The 16,412-nt window shown below is 38.2% G+C and overlaps 1 protein-coding gene and 1 long non-coding RNA gene across 2 annotated transcripts in view; both read right to left on the reverse strand.

The window, feature by feature from the left end:
* Positions 1 to 8,749, reverse strand: part of LOC138170483 (uncharacterized) — a 114,835-nt gene extending 106,086 nt beyond the window's left edge. Inside the window, exon 1 of the long non-coding RNA XR_011170636.1 lies at positions 8,591 to 8,749. This is a non-coding gene — a long non-coding RNA (uncharacterized lncRNA). The remainder of the gene's footprint in view (positions 1 to 8,590) is intronic.
* Positions 1 to 16,412, reverse strand: part of LOC138170484 (desmocollin-3-like) — a 375,256-nt gene that overhangs the window by 344,754 nt on the left and 14,090 nt on the right. The gene's annotated exons all lie outside the window — the stretch shown is intronic.

Raw genomic sequence — 16,412 nt, forward strand, 5'->3', positions numbered from 1 at the left:
GATAGATAGATAGATAGATAGATAGATAGATAGATAGATAGATAGATGGATGGATGGATGGATGGATAGATGGATGGATGGATGGATGGATGGATGGATGGATGGATGGATGGATGGATGGATGGATGGATGGATGGATGATGGATGGATGGATGGATGGATGGATAGACAGACAGATAGACAGACAGATAGACAGAGAGAGGGCAGAGGTTGAGTTGAATGTGAAGGGATGATATCTAAAATACCTAAAATTAAAGGGTGAGATAGGAATATACTGGGAGAAGGAGAAAGGGGGAGGTAGAATGGGCTAAATTATCTCACATAAAAGAGGCAAGAAAAAAGCTTTTACAGTGAAAGGGAAGGGGGGGTGAGAGGGAATAAGTGAACCTTACTCTTATCGGATTTGACTTAAGAAGGAAATGCCATAAACACTCAATTGGGTATGGGAATCTATCTTACCCTACAGGAAAGTAAGGGGGAAGGGAATATGAGAGGGGAAGATCATAGAAAAGAAGGCAGATTGGGAGAGGTGATAATCAGAAACAAACACTTTTGAGGAGGGTCAGGGTCAAAGGAGAATAGAATAAATAGGAGGGATAGGATGGAGGGAAATATAGTTAGTCTTTCACATGATTATTATGGAAGTATTTTGCATGACTACATATGTATAATCTATATCGAATTGCTTGCCTTCTCAATGAGGGTAGATGAGGAGGAAGGAAGGAAGAGAATTTGGAACTCAAAGTTTTAAAACCAAAAATTAAAAATTGTTTTTACATGCAACTAGAAAATAAGATATATAGGTAATGGGGTATAGAAATCTATCTTGCCTTACAGGAAAATAGAAGTGAAGGGGATAAGAGAAGGGGGGCAGTGATAGGAGGAGGGGCAGACTGGGGTCAGGGGTAATCAGAATGCATGTCATCTTGGGGCAGCAGAGGGTAGAAAAGGGGAGAAATTTTAGAAATCAAAATCTTGTGGAAGTGAATGTTGAAAATTAAAAATAAATAAATTAATAATATAAATAAATATTCACATCATCATTACATACATTATTTGCTTTGATGGATCTTTCCAATGTGGATATAACTTCCAATTGTGCACTTCCTAACCCATCCACATTTTATATTGTAAGACACCTGTCCACATCTTTCCAAAGAACATCTACCTGACCTGTTTCTTGCACAGGAAGAAAAACAAGTAGATAAAAAATTAATATTGACCAGATTATTATAAACATTTGGATAGGCATCCAAGTGAGTTAGTCTATCAGGACATATATGTCAACAAGGCACTGTCAATGGTCAATGAATTGGGCTCAAAATTGAATAGGAAAATGGGCTGCACAGTATTTGAGAAAGTATATAATACTTTCAAAGAGGTTCCCTGACATGGAATCCATTTTTATATGTTACATATATTTCTTCAAATTTACAAATACAAATTAGAAAATCTTTAATAAGAGCATAAAAGTATACTAAATAAGGGGCGGCCAGGTGGCTCAGCAAGTAAGAGCACTGGCCCCAGCATCAGGATGGCCTGGGGATCAAATCTGGGCTCAGATACTTAGCACCACACCCAGAAATAACTGGCCATGTAACCTTGAGCAAGTTACTTAACCCCAATTGCTTTAAAAAAAAAAAAGTATACTAAATATTTTGAGATCTATGACTAAAATATGCTTATAAACTGATAGCTAAAGGTAGACCTGGGCAAAGTTGTTAAATAGACTAATATCATCTATATTTCTCTTTTACTTCTCTTTTTGTATTCCTCTCTCAAAATACTCCAGATGTATTCCCTTACCTTAGTCCCATCTTACATCAAAATTCCTATTTCCTCGGTAAGACTGACTTCAGCTAGATTTAGGATGAAACCACATTTATTGTCAGTCAATAAATATTTATTTTTTTTAAACCTAGTATGTGCTAAGTGCTATGTGTGTGTATATATGTATACATACACACACATATAAATATTTATGTTCATCAATCTGACCAAGTCTTCTGATACTGTGAGTTGTGAAATTATGTCAAAATTTGGTTGTCCAGAGAAGTTCATCAGTATTGTATGTCAGTTTGACAACGGCATGCTTTCCCAAGTTATGAATAATGGTTGATGTTCTCACACTTTGCTAGTCACCAGTGAAGTGAAACAAGACTGTGCACTTGCTCCCAAGCTGTTTAGCATGTTTTCAGTGATGTTGCCGGATGCTTTCAATGAAGATACACACAGTATTTAGGTCAGCTACCATTCTAATGATAAATTACTTTAACTTGAAAGGGCTCCAAGCCAAGACCAAAGTAAAAGGAGAGTTGGTGCAAGATTTTTTTTTTGTTCACAGATGATCATGAACTCAATGTGGCCTCTGAAGCTGAAATGCAACAAAGTAAGGATCAATTCTCCACTGCTTGTGCTAATTTTGGCCTAACAATTAACGCCAAAAAAACACAGGTGCTCCACCAGTCAGCACCACACCATTTATATGTGGAACCATCAGTTAAAGCAAATGGAGAAGTTCTGAATATCAGACAAGTTCACTTCTCTTGGCAGTGTACTTTCCAGGGATGGACACATTGACAATGAGATTGACACATGCACTTCCAGAGCTAGCTCAGTGTTTGGGAGGATCCAAAAGAAAGTGTGGGAGAGAGGCATTAGGTTGACTCCCACACTGAAGGTCCACAGAGCCATTGTGCTGACCTCATTGTTGTATGTTTGTGAAACCTGGACAGTATACCAGCACCATGTCAGGAAACTGAATCCCTTTCATTTGAATTGTTTTAGGATGATTCTAAGGATCACCTGGCAGGATAAGATACCAGACACTGAGGTCTTTTCTCAAATTAAGCTGCCAAGCATTCAAACTCTACTTCAGAGAGCATAACTGATGGGTTGGCCACATTGTTCAAATTCCAAACTTAAACTTGCCTAAAAGCCTATTTTACTGAGAACTTACACAGGATAAGTGCTCACATGGTGGTCAGAAGAAGTGATAGAAGGACACTCTCAAGGTCTCTCTGAAGAACTTTGGAATAGTGGGACATGGCAGACACTACACAGGAGCACCCAGCATGGCATGCCTTCATCAAAGAAGGTGCTGTACTCAAAGCAGCTAGGTGGCACAGTGAATAGAGCACTGGCCCTGGAGTCAGGAGGACCTGAGTTCAAATCTGGCCTCAGACACTTAACACACACACACACACAAAAAAAACTAGCCATGTGACCTTGGGAAAGTCACTTAACCCCAATTGCCCTGCCTTACCCCTCCAAAAAGAAAAATAAAAAGGCGCTGTACTCTATGAGCAAAGCAGAATTGAAGTAGCTCAAAAGAAATGAGAGATGCACAAATTTAGAGAATCCATCCCAAACGTTCACATGAACTATTGGTGCCCATCCCGTGGTAGAGAATTCTGAGCTTGTCTGATAAGCCACAGTCAGACACACTGTAAGTTGACTTTAACTTAATAATGTCATTTTGGTCCTCTTTGAGAACAAAGGACAAAAACCAACCAACTGTGTGTGTGTGTGTGTGTGTGTGTGTGTGTGTGTGTATTTGAAGTCCTCTAATATGAAGGCAGGGGTTGGAGAGAAAAGAAAGATTATAAGCATAGTAGTGAATTTACTAAAGAAGGAAGGGGAGAGTCCTGGAGGTTTGCAGACAGCAGCTATCAGGACTTTGATTGGTAGAAGATGTGGATTGTATGGATCTTCAAAAGAGGAGAGGTTATTGAGTCATGGTGATAAGAGAAAACTTGGAAGTGGCAATGGGTGACAAAGAACATTACAACTTCCCTATCCATGAGCCAAGGGGAATTCATTAAATTGCTGAAAGAGGTGGTGAGGGAGGCTGTATCACCGGGGATAGGGGGAGGCAGGGAGTCACATTCAGTCAATGCTAGAAAATGGAAGGAATAGGAGTGGAGAAGACTTAAGATTAAGGCAAGTATGTTGCCTGTGAAGCAGGAAATCCAGAGGACACAGTAGAATGATTGGATAGTATTTGGTTGGGACTTTGGGGTGAGAGGGTTGAGGGGGGTTGCAATGAGGAAAAGGGTTGGAGAATGAAGAATGGTATCTAGATGATGGCCCCCAAGGGCTCAGAATCACTGGAATATGTAGGGCTCAACCACATATGAGTATGATAAGCAGTAAGTGAAAGGTTCATTTCTTTTTCCCAGAGAAGGCTGGAGATCAGGCAAAGGACATGCCAAGCCTAGTTGACTAGAGGTGTGAATTACACCTGTAATGCTAACAGCCACTTTAACCCTATCAGAAATTCCGAATTTTAAAAGGAGAGATTATTAAGTTATCCATTCCATAATTGGCAATATTTCTGAAACTCTAGGGAAAATATTTTGGGTGTAGGATACGTTACTGAAGACCCCATAAATTATGCTACTAGATACTATTTCATTTACCTTTACTCTAAAATCAGCTTGCAGGTAGGTAAAGCAACAAAGTGGATAGAGAACTGAGTCTGAAGTGAGAAATCTCGCCTCAGGTACTTACCGGTTGTGTGACTTTGAGCAAGTCACTTAACTTCGTCTCCCTCAGTTTTCTCAACTGTAAAATGGAGACAGTAAGAGCATCTATCTTCAGAGTTGTTGTATGGCTCAAATGAGATATTATTTGTACAGTGCTTAACATAAAGCCTGGCACATAGTATGGCCTATATAAAGTACTAACTTTTATGATTAACACTCATGTCAGTCCTCCTTGAGAAAAGAGGTCGACCATCCCCACCAAATACCAACCACCAGCCTCTCACAGGACAAGCAAACTGACTGACCTGAAGCAGCAAGACACCCTGGGGGAGAAACAAGAGGCAGTAATGTGATGCAGATCAAGCCATCACCACCACCTTGCCCACCATCTTCCCTCACACCCTTATGGAAGCAGCCCAGTACCCTGAACTGAAGAACCTTGAGAACAGCAGTGTTCAAATTCTACACTATCCTCCTTCAGGAATCTGGATGGGAGCAAACATCGTGAAGTCTTTTGTTCACTCTAAGGACTAAAGCTAAGGTCCCTATCCCATTCCTGGGAGCTTGATCTGAATGGCAACGCCATGGCTCCTGTGCCCAATGGACAGTTGCTCTGATGAAGACAATTTCCATGGTCATGGAGGAAGTAGAAGTCATTGCTTCTTACAGCTCTTCTTTCTTGACTGGCAATTATCATCACTTGTAATGGTCATTTTATTGAGGAATACCATTAATATTAGATATTAACTTGCAGTTTAATCTTTGTCGACAACAATATATCTGGTTAACTATTTTATTAAAATATTTACCCAAGGAAAAAAAAAGACCAGTAATGTTTACAGTCCAGTGCCCAGAGGCATCACCCGGGGGCAACCCCTGTGAAGATGAAGCCAGGCAACTGCTCCTACAAGTGCAACAGACAGAACTGTTAAGGAAGAGAAAGGACAACTTATCAGCAAAGTCCTTGAATTGTTGAATGATTCAACTTCAGAAAATTATAATATTTTATCAGTGGAAATGACATTAAGGAAGACGTATTACCAACCACATTGCCATTGCACCCTAAGGACTATAAGAACCTGTCATCTTTCTTACAGCTGAAATCTTCCATAGTGTTATCTCTCCCATCAGAATGTGACCTTGTTTAGAACAGAGACCATCTTAGTTTTCTATTCATTTTCCTGGTATTTATCACAGTGTTTTCCATATAGTAAGTGCTTAATAAATATTTCATTCATTCATTCATAAAAACTTTGTTAAGAGAGCTCAAATTTACAAGACATTTTTCTACTAGTATGTATATAGTGGCATAAGATCCAGAGAAAATAATGAACTTTTTTTATGGATTTCAAGGTATCAATATGTGACTTTGGAAATGGAACAGAGCATGTTTCTATATTAAAATAGAGGAAACAGAAGCTTATTAATCTGCCAATCTATGATAGGCCTGGGTGTGGAAATGTGCATCTTTTTACTCTGAAGTAGTTTTTTTTTTTTTTCTTGTACCCCAGGTCCTTGGGGTTAAGCAAAATTCTAAACACAAGGTAGTAGACATGACTACACATTTTATACTGAAATGGAGGCCAGTTTAGAACTCATGACAAAAGAGCAAAGGTAACAATACCCCTCTTTCTGCCTAAACAGAAAAAACTTTAGCAATCACCTAGTCCAGTGGTTCTCAAACTTTTTAGTTTGGGACCTCTTTAAACTCTTAAAAATTGAGGATTCCAAAGAGCTTTTGTTTAGGTGGGTTACATTTATTAATATTAACTATACTAGAAGTAGACATTTAAACTTATAAAATTTTTAAATATTAATCACTTAAAATTACAATAATCAATTACATGGTAACAAAAATAACATTTTAATGAAAAATAATTACATTTTTAAAGCAAAAGAATAACAAGAAGAATGGCATTGTTTTACATATTTTTGCAAATCTCTTTAATATCTGGTTTAATAGAAAATAACTAGATTTTCTTATCTGGTTCTATATTCAGTTTGTTGTGATATGTTGATTTGGTTGTGTATGAAGAAAAGCTGGCCTTATTTAGATACATGTGAGGAAAATACATAGTTGGAATATCGTTTTAACTGTGTAGATCCATATGTAGTTTGGAAAAGAAGGAACATTTTCATAAGCAAATAACAATTACTATCATGAAAATAGATCAACCTCACAGACCCCCCAAAATGTCTTAGGGACCCCAGGAGTCAGACAACTGATAATCTAGTCCAGGGGTGGGGAACTTGTTACCTTGAGGCCACATGTGGCCCTCTAGGTCCTCAAGTTCGGCCCTTTAACCAGATTGGGTATTTGTTCTGTGAAATTTGGATTCAGTGAAAGGGCTCCACTTGAAGATCTAGAGGGCCACATGTGGCCTTGAGACTGCAAGTTCTCCACCCCTGATCTAGTCTAATCTCATTTTACAGATGAAGAAACTCAAGAACTCAGGTCCAGGGACAACAATCAACCTGCCCAATGTCTCAGAGCTAGATTTTTTTATCTTTCACTTTTGACTTTTTAAGTCTGACGATATTGGGTGCTTGACAATTTCTCCCAAACTAGAATTCTCATAAGAATGTTTTGTCTAAATATGAAGATACTTGAAAATGTTACTACAAACACCATTAAATTTGTTCATTCCCTCCTCTCTGGTCACCTTTTGCATAGCTTCCTCACCACACCCCACAGCTGCTTCCACCCTCAAGCCTACTCTACCGGTTGCTAGCTGCCTCTCCAGAAACACTATGTCAGAAAACTCCCACCCTTGCTTCACTTAACTCCCTCTTCTTTAACCACTTTCTCTACAACCTTCTTGTCAATTGCTTCACTTCTCTTACCCTTCACCTCCCATCTAATTCAGGAACATGAGCCATGATCAAACCAATCCTGAGATGGTTCCTAGATAGGGTGTGCTAATTTATTCTCCTATGGTAATATTTGCCAATTTTTCAGCTACTTGAGCCAGAATGCCCCTTTCTGACCACCACTTCCCTAAGTGTACTGGTTCCCCAATAAGTTCCTTGAAAACAGGAACTGCTTACTATTATTTTATTTATGTCTCCAGTGGCTGGCCCACAATAAGCATTTAACATATCTTAATCATTCATTCAAGTGGTTTTTTCCCCCTTCAGATATACAATGCAGGTATGAAAATCTATCCTGTCGCAGATTTAGAGTATGTAGAGACCTTAGAGATTATTCAGACTTCCTGTTTCGAGTTCAAGTGCCATATTCCATGTTCTCTTTATAAGTAGGCGATTTTAACTGAAAGGAATTTAAATTAAAAATCATGTCATATTTATTGCTATTTAATGTATTTTTAATAACTTTAATAAAATAATTTAAACTATTTTCTTTATAATGAGTTTCTTTTACTTTCTTTATAATAAATATAATGGAATTATGGAATTTCCAACTTGACAGGGTCCTTCCTCCATGGTCATCCTTTCCAACCTAGATTTCTTAATAGATAGAGGTAGGTACAACACACTTCCCATGAGGCATGTTGAATTATTGTTGGATTTTTCAATATATCTCTATGCAACACTCCATTTAAAATGTGTTCTTTTAAAATTACTGATTAGTGAACTATAGCAAGACACTGAATAAATAGCTGTCTTACATTCATTGGCTTTTTTTTTAAGCAAGGGATGCAAAACACAGAGTGGAGAATCTCCACCTGAAATAAGCCTGAAAATAAGCCCCGTGTGTGTGGTGGTGATGTTTAAAATCTACCTGAGTAATTTTTTTTTAGTGCCATTGCACATTATTTGTTGCTTTCACGTGAAATGGAACCCCCACTATTAAATGTGGTGGGCCCTTTAAAAGTGTCCCTGAAGAGGTGTCAAACCAGAAGAGCAGCTTTCCTGGGTGGATTCTTTTTATGAATAATTAGCCCTGAGCAATGAAACTGTACAACCGCACCTGGTCGGAGGCTTTGATCAGTCCTTTATGCCTAGATTCACAAAGGAGGTATTTGTTTTATACTGAATCTCAACTTACCATAGGCCAGCCTGACTAGAGAAATGAAATTCATTTCCAAGTCCCTAACTTAAAAAGGCCCAGAAGCAAGCATTCTGACATTGTCTCCTCTTACCTGGGGCATCTGGTGCTGACTTAGCCTGCAGTCTATTCCCACAAGGTTAAGCAGTCTTGCTGGCTCCCTGCTGGCCAGTGGGAAAGCTTCATTTCTGGTTTTTCAAACCCCACCTTCAAAAGCTGAAATTAGATGACACATGCTTTCTTGATAACATCAGTGTTTCGCTGACAATAGTGGTTTTTTAACCTGTCCTATTTAACAGGTATACTTTTCAAGTAATTAGAAAGGCAAAGTATAGAACATAGTAAGGCTCTGAGAAATGACCCAGCTTACTAATTACTAACTATTAGCACTCTCCACCCAGGATATGGAGCCTTTTAGAGGGGCTATGATTTATATGACAGGAAGCATTTGGTCAGGATCGGAAAAAGAATGTACACACACACACACACACACACACACACACACACACACATTTTTCCAATAATGGACAAAGGTAAAATGAGAAAGAGCACAGTATTTGGAGGCCTTTATGACCTTGGACAAGTCATGCAATCTTTCTGGGCTCCAGTTTCCTCTTCTGGAAAATGAGTACTTGGATTAGGTGCCCTTCAGAATGCTCCCCTTGCCCCCCCCAACAAACACACACACACTCCCAGCTCTGACATTCTTTTTTTTTATTATTGTTTATCTTTTATTAATTTCTGATTTACATCATTCATTTCCGCCAAATTTTGAGTTACAAATTTTCTCCCTGTTTTTCCCCTACCCACTGCCCCAAAATAGCAGTCCCACAGGATATCCCCTCCTCCAATCTGCTCTCCAGATCTGACATTCTATCATCTTGTGTTAGCTGATCAAAGAAACAACCTACTTGTCTCCTCTATGTCCCTAGGGGGTTTTGAATAGCATTTTAGAGAAGAGATATTGGAGATGAATGGATTGGATGTGGAGAATTTGTATACTAGTTAGTGTTTTTGCTGTAGTTCACAAAGGCCAATATGCCAACCTGATTATGTTGTTTGCGGAGATGTCAAGTAGGTTAAATAAGGGCTGTGGCCATGGGGGGAAATAATTTTAGGATACATGGTAATAAGATCTTTATGAGCAGAGACCGTGTATAGTCTTTCTTTGTATCCCACAACAGAGTACCTTCAATATAGGTACATGCTCCAAAAATAATTGCTTACTTGAATAGATGGAAGGTCACTTTCAAAATGAATGAATAAGAGCAGTGATGTCAAGTTCAAATGTAAAGGGGGTCACTAATCTGTACATGTAGCAGCTAGGTGGCTCATTGGATAGAGTTCTGGGTCTGGAGTCAGAAAGATTCATCTTCCCAAATTCAAATCTGGCCTTGGGCATTTACTAGCCATGTGACCCTGGGCAAGACACTTGGCCCTGTTTGCCTCAGTTTCCATCAGTAAAATAAGTCAGAGAAGGCATTGGCAAATCACTCTGGTATCTTTGCCAATAAAATCCCAAATGGGGTCTTAAAGAGTCTGAACAACAACAAAAATCTGTCCATAAAGATCCCTGCAGGCTGCAGATGGACTTAATATTGCATTTTTTCTGTTTTGTTTATATTTATTTGTTTGCAATAGTATTTTAATATAGTTCTCCAAACCAGGCCAAATGCCATGTGTTTGACCCTTCTAATTTTTAGTATTGAGATTTTAAAACTTAGACCCAATTAGAAGAATGTAGGCAGTAGCTTGATTTATAAATGAATTTGGGGTCTAGAATTCATTTGAAATGCATTTTCCCACAGAAAAGGCCTTAGAGCAGGGCTCATAGCCCAGCCCATGGAAACCTCTCTAATCTATAGGAGGCAGCACAGTGCAGGGCAAAGAGTCTTGCATTTGAAGTCAGAGAAGCTGAGTATGAATGCTGACTCTGCCATGATACACCTGTGTGACCTTAAGCAAATGACAATTTTTTGAATCTCCATTTCTTCACATTATTAAATGAGGAGGTTGGACTAGATGGCTTCTATAGTTTCTTCCAGCTTTATATAACTGTATTCCATAAAGTAGTTGAAATATAATACTCATAATATCGGTTTGATTACTGAGTCATGGAAGTCCCCAGATGGTCATTCAGTATAGTAGAGAAGTGTTGTAGGCAACTTTTGTTGATAGCCAAAGTTTGTAGATGGTGTCCATCATCTCCTAATGCCCATTTCCCCATACCTTCAGCTCAACATCTTTATCTTTCCCAAAGTCTACAACTATGATCCCCTGCAGGTCTGACTTTACCCTGATCCCCAAATTGTCTTGTGCACCAAATATACTTTGTTTTGTATTTTTACATCATAGAATTTTAGTAAGGACTTGATTAAGTTATTAATCAAGGAATAGAATTCCAGATTATATTCAAGGTCATGTAATCAAATCTCTACTGGAACAGGAATCTCCCTTTTGACATCCTTAGCAAGTGATAATGCAACTCTACTTGAATACCTGCAGTATTGAGGAACTCATTATTTCCCAAGATAGTTTATCTTACTTTGAAAAACTTGGTTAGGAATTTTCCCAAAAATATATATCTGAAATCTCATTCCATTTAACTTTGACACATTGCTCCTACTTGTACCAACCAAGGGCAAGAAGAATAAATCTCACCCGTCTATATGACAATCTTTCAAATATTTAAAGATAAATCATATTCTCTATATCTTTTCTTTTAAGGCTAAATATACGTTCAAAGCATTCTCATGTGTCACTGATTTTAGTCCCCTTACTATCCTGGCCTCCCTTTGTGCAATGCTCTCAAAATTAACCAAGTCTTTACTAAAATATGGCACTCAGAACTAATTACAACACTTTTGATGTGTTCTGACCACGTTAAAATAGAGACACTCCATCATCTTGTCCATTCTCTGTAGCCTAATCATATCTTCCCCATTTCCTATCTGGGCAGATACTTTTTTGAACCCAAATATGTTACTTTACATTTATCCCTATTAAAAAAGTGAAAAGTTGGGGCAGCTAGGTGGCGTAGTGAGTAAAGCTCCAGCCCTGGAGTTGGGAGGACCCAAGTTGGGTCCCAGCCTCAGACACTTAACACAAAAAAACTAGCTGTGTAAACTTGGGCACGTTACTTAACCCCAATTGCCCTCCAAAAGACAAAAAAAAAAAAAAGTGAAAGGTCATCTTATTAGAATCAGCCTATTGAGAGTTTTTTGGATCCTAATTGTATCACCTGTATTAGTTATCCTTCCAACCCCAGTGGATCTATTTGGTAGAATTTTAGAGTGTATAATAAAGTTAAGTGAAAAAATTCAGGTAGTGTGGAAAGGGAGATTTGTGGGTAAATCCATAATCAGTTCCCCTAAACTTTTCCTCATTTTTATCGATTTTTGCCCTCTAGTCTCAAACCCACAGTTTCTCTAAAAACTGTGTCCTCCCCCCCCCCCCCCCGGGCAATAGCAGAGGGAGGAAGAGAAGTGAGAAGGAAGGCAAGTTCAAATGTGACCATTTGTATATTGGATGTTTGTGAGTTAGGACGTGATTATATTGTTGTTGTTCAGTCATTTTCAGTTGTGTCCCACTCAAGACTGCTTTGGGGGGGGAGGGGGGAGGGATTTCTTGGCAAAAATCCTGGAGTGATTTGCCATTTCCTTCTCCAGATCATTTTACAGAAGAGGAAACTGAGGCAAACAGGGTTAAGTGACTTGCCCAGGGCCACACAGCTAGTAAGTATCTGAGGTCGGATTTGAACTCAGGTCTTCCTGATTCTAGGGCTCCAGGTTTGTCACTCTTTTTATTGTATCACCTAGTTGCCCAACCTATATATGAGTAATTCATATTTTTTTAAAGAGTATTTTAACTTTCCCTTATTTATTCCCTGTCTTTGGTTATAACCAACAGGACAGTTGTCAACTTCCATTGTTGTGACTGAGATCAATGAGTCTGACAAGACAAAACTTGTTCTACAAGTTGTCACTGGTTAGCTTGCCAGCTCTCAATAGGACTGGGTCCCGAAATGATTTGGAAAATGACCTTGGTTTGTGCTTTCTCTGGAGTGTGAGCACAACAGACAACCCACTGTGGTCATGGAGATAAATCACAATACAGGGCTTCCTTTTTTAAAGCTTGGCAGGGAAGTTGTGATCAAGAACAACAGACTGTGTTGTTCATTCTTTCTAAATACTGCACATCTGTCCAAGTCAGCCAGGTGGGGAAGAAATCCCAGAAGAGAAAGAATTCTTTCCTGGCTCGGAGCAGTGCTGCTTCTATCCAACCTAAAGACATGGGAAGTTACACTGCGTGGGTCTTGTCCAGTAATTGGTCAAAGCAGTATCTTCTCAAATCTTATCCTCCTATTTTTTTAAATATATTTTTGCTATTGTTCAGTCGTGTCTGACTCTTTGTGACCCTATTTGGGGATTTTGTGGCAAAGATACTGGAGTGATTTGATATTTCCTTCTCCAGCTCATTTTACAGATGAGGAAATGAAGCGAATAGGGTTAAGTGACTTCCCCAGGATCACCCAGCTAATAAGTGTCTGAGGTCAGATTTGAACTCAGGAACATGAGTCTTCTTGACTTCAAGCTAGGCACTGAAGTTCACTATCCACTCAGCTACCTAACTGTGCTATCATCCTACAAGGTCCAATCTAAGTACCATAGGAGATAGATAATATAAAAGTTCTTTTGGCAGAAGACTGACTTTCTAGTAATACTTCCGCAAACAATGCCAAATATTTATTGAATATCACTGAACTTACTTTAATATGATACAAACTGAAAAGCTGAAAAGGATTGAGTATAGATAGAGAGGGTAAATATTTATGGAGGGCAGGAAGGGACGGGTGCATGTGTCTATGTGTTTTAGCAGGAAAGTGGAAATCCAGGCCCCCGTTGGAGTTTGGAGCTAAGTAGTAATCACTCGGTCAACATTGTGACTGCCCTGGTTAAACCCATAAGCAAGAATGGCAATAGGAAGAAAACGCAGGGGTTTTTCCTTCTCATAGGCAGATTCTTGGGACCTTAGGTGCTCTCAGAGAATCCTGGATTTGAAGAATGGAAAAGATAGCAGTCATATTGTCCAATTTATTCATTTAATAGATAAGGCAACTAAGGCCTGGAGGTTTTAAATGACTAGTCCCTTCATACTAAATAGGAGAGGGTTCTAACCCGTGTCCTCTGCCCTGATCTAAGGAATAATTCAAATATGGAATGCTATAAACTGTGCATTTCCAAAAATTATTCCTAAGGGAAGGAAACCTAGAAGCATCATAAACTTAAAATGACTTGCATTGCAATGCTATTATTTAAAGAATTATAAAAGAGAAGCATTTTCTTAGCAACTATCCCTTAAATAGATCCTCAAAAATGGTAAAAAAAATTCATGTGATTATTTTGAATTTTACTCACAAATCTTTTATGCATTGTTCACATATGATTTATTTCCTCTATTAGTGTTATTTTCTTCACAAGAAAAGAAAGTGCTGATTCATTTGAGTTTGTCAAAACAATGGAAGTGTTAAATGCCAAGGTTTGTAACACTCCCCTCTTAATCTTGCTGTGAATGAGACCAGAGGAATATTTTTTTAAGGATGCTAAGTTTTTAAGGTCAGCAGAGAAATTATTAAAAAGAAGAAGAAAACATAAGTAGGAAAAAAGGCTGGGAAAGAAAGACTGTAGGCAAATGAGCTTTTTTAACTATTTTAATGGTAGTTGTTAAGGAAATAAGCCTGAAAAACACGCAGAATGACATTTTATCTTTATTTTATTTTAAAGGAAATATAACTCAAAGCAAATTATGTGGTTATTGTCATTTATTGAAAACGATCCCTAAAATCACCGTGGTAGAGTGAAAAGTACACCAGTTTTGATTTCAGAGGACCTGGGTGATTTTAGTTTTCTCATCCTCACTCAGTTTCTTCATTTGTAAAATAGGGATGGGGGGAAAAGAGTTAATTTGGTCATTTCTAAAGCTCCTTGAAAATCTAAATGCTATGGCATTAAGACAAAATACAAATTAAGAAATTGTTTTTTTTTTCTCATACAAATTGTCCTTTCAAAAAAAATTCACAGCAAACATTTTATTAAGCAACTACTGCACATGTAGCACATTCGTAGGCATTGGAACACAAGGTGTTCTTTGGAATACCGCTTATACAACATTGATTTATTTCATAAATTCTTCTTAAACTTTGCAAACACAGCTAAGCTGAGCAGGTAGAAACTACTGCTTAACAGCCGTTGATTAAATAGTCGTTCTTTCTACTGTCTCAAAAACCACAAGTTCGACAACATAATTTCATCCAGTTAGTAACGTGTTACATTTGGGTACTTTTTGATGAGCCAGAAGAGGACATGGGAAAGTAAAACTTGGGGGTTTGGTTACTTAACTCCTCCCTAAGGGAGGAGAGTGGTGCTTTCTTTCAGAGAAGCAGCCCTGTCACACCCAAGCTGCTGTAGACCTGCATTTCTGGCCACACTTGGGAGGAGAGCTGAACTTCAAGATTTGTGAGAAAAGAAGACTAGAATAATTTTGATAAATGTGTCATCAAGGATTGGAATTTTTGACTGCTGTTGCTTTACTAGGTCTATAATCAAGAATGTAAAGTTACTCCAATAGACTCACTTTTGTTATTCTGGTGGCCTGCTTGTGATATTCTATTCTAAGGAAGTATTATTCAACAATGCAAAAATTCATATAGTTTTCAAATATAGCTGTATTTTACCCTAATTACATAATTGTGTCCATCAGTTCCAATACCATTTTTCCCCGCCAAATCCATTCACAAGCAAGGATTATACAGATCCTTCTGTCCTTGGTCTTCAGAATTTGTCCAAATTGCATCAAGCCAGTTTTCAGGTCTTTATTCTTCTAGCTTGAAGGGATGTGGTTCTGGAAATAAGTGGCATAGTAGATAGAGCTCTGGACTTGGAATAAGGAAAACCTGAGTTCAAATCCAGTCTCAGATACTTAATAGCAGTGTGACCTTGGGCAAATTGCTTAACCTCTCCTGTGTCGGTTTTCTCATTTTTAAAATTGCTATAATAATAGCACCTACCTCACAGAGTTGTTGTGAAGATCAAATTAGATAATATATACAACATGCTTCAAATATGTTGAAGCATAATATAAATATTTGCTATAATAATTATTATTATCATTGTTATTTCTTAAATATTTTTGGACTTACCTGTCACACTAATACCTGCAGACTAATACCAATAGAAATCCTAAATATGGTGATACTTAATAGAGAGACTGGTCAATTCACCTTCTATCATCACTATCACACTGTATCTATCCAGTACCTTCAAATTATCTTCTATCTTTCTTGGAACAAATCTCATTGGCTCATGAATTATTGGAGAATCAATAAGCTCTGGGCAAATTTATCTCAAAGGAAATCAGCGACACTAAATTATTGGCTATTAAATGTCTAGATCATTTGAGGAACGATATAGGACATTTACAACTTGCTTCACAATCACTAGGTTGGTGAAACTATGTTTAATGACCATGTAAGTCAAACAACTGAAATCTAGCTTAGTAAAGTTAAGCTACTAAGTTCTTGTACCTAACAACCCAACTACCTGTGATTTAAGTTCTGTAAAAAATGTTAACTTACTCAGTGTGACTGTGTCAGAGTCAACATTAGGAGTCAGAATTCCTAATGACCACTTATGAATGCAAAAACTTCCCTGTGTGATATATGGATGGATGACATACAGTCCCTGACAGACATCAGTCTGCATCACAAAAACCACCCCCTAAATTGGCAGTGTCAGCAAGGGGAAAAAAAAGATTGTATGGGTGTGGAGACATACCAGCCCTCCAGGTGGGAAGTGACATCATGCACTAGAGATGGCTACCTAATGATGAGCTTGGAGTAACCAAACAATGTAACCTCC

The sequence above is a fragment of the Petaurus breviceps genome, unplaced genomic scaffold (genome assembly GCF_028583685.1).
Source record: "Petaurus breviceps papuanus isolate PSGF00001 unplaced genomic scaffold, PetGlider_PUasm1.0 38, whole genome shotgun sequence".
Classification (NCBI taxonomy): Eukaryota; Metazoa; Chordata; class Mammalia; order Diprotodontia; family Petauridae; genus Petaurus; species Petaurus breviceps.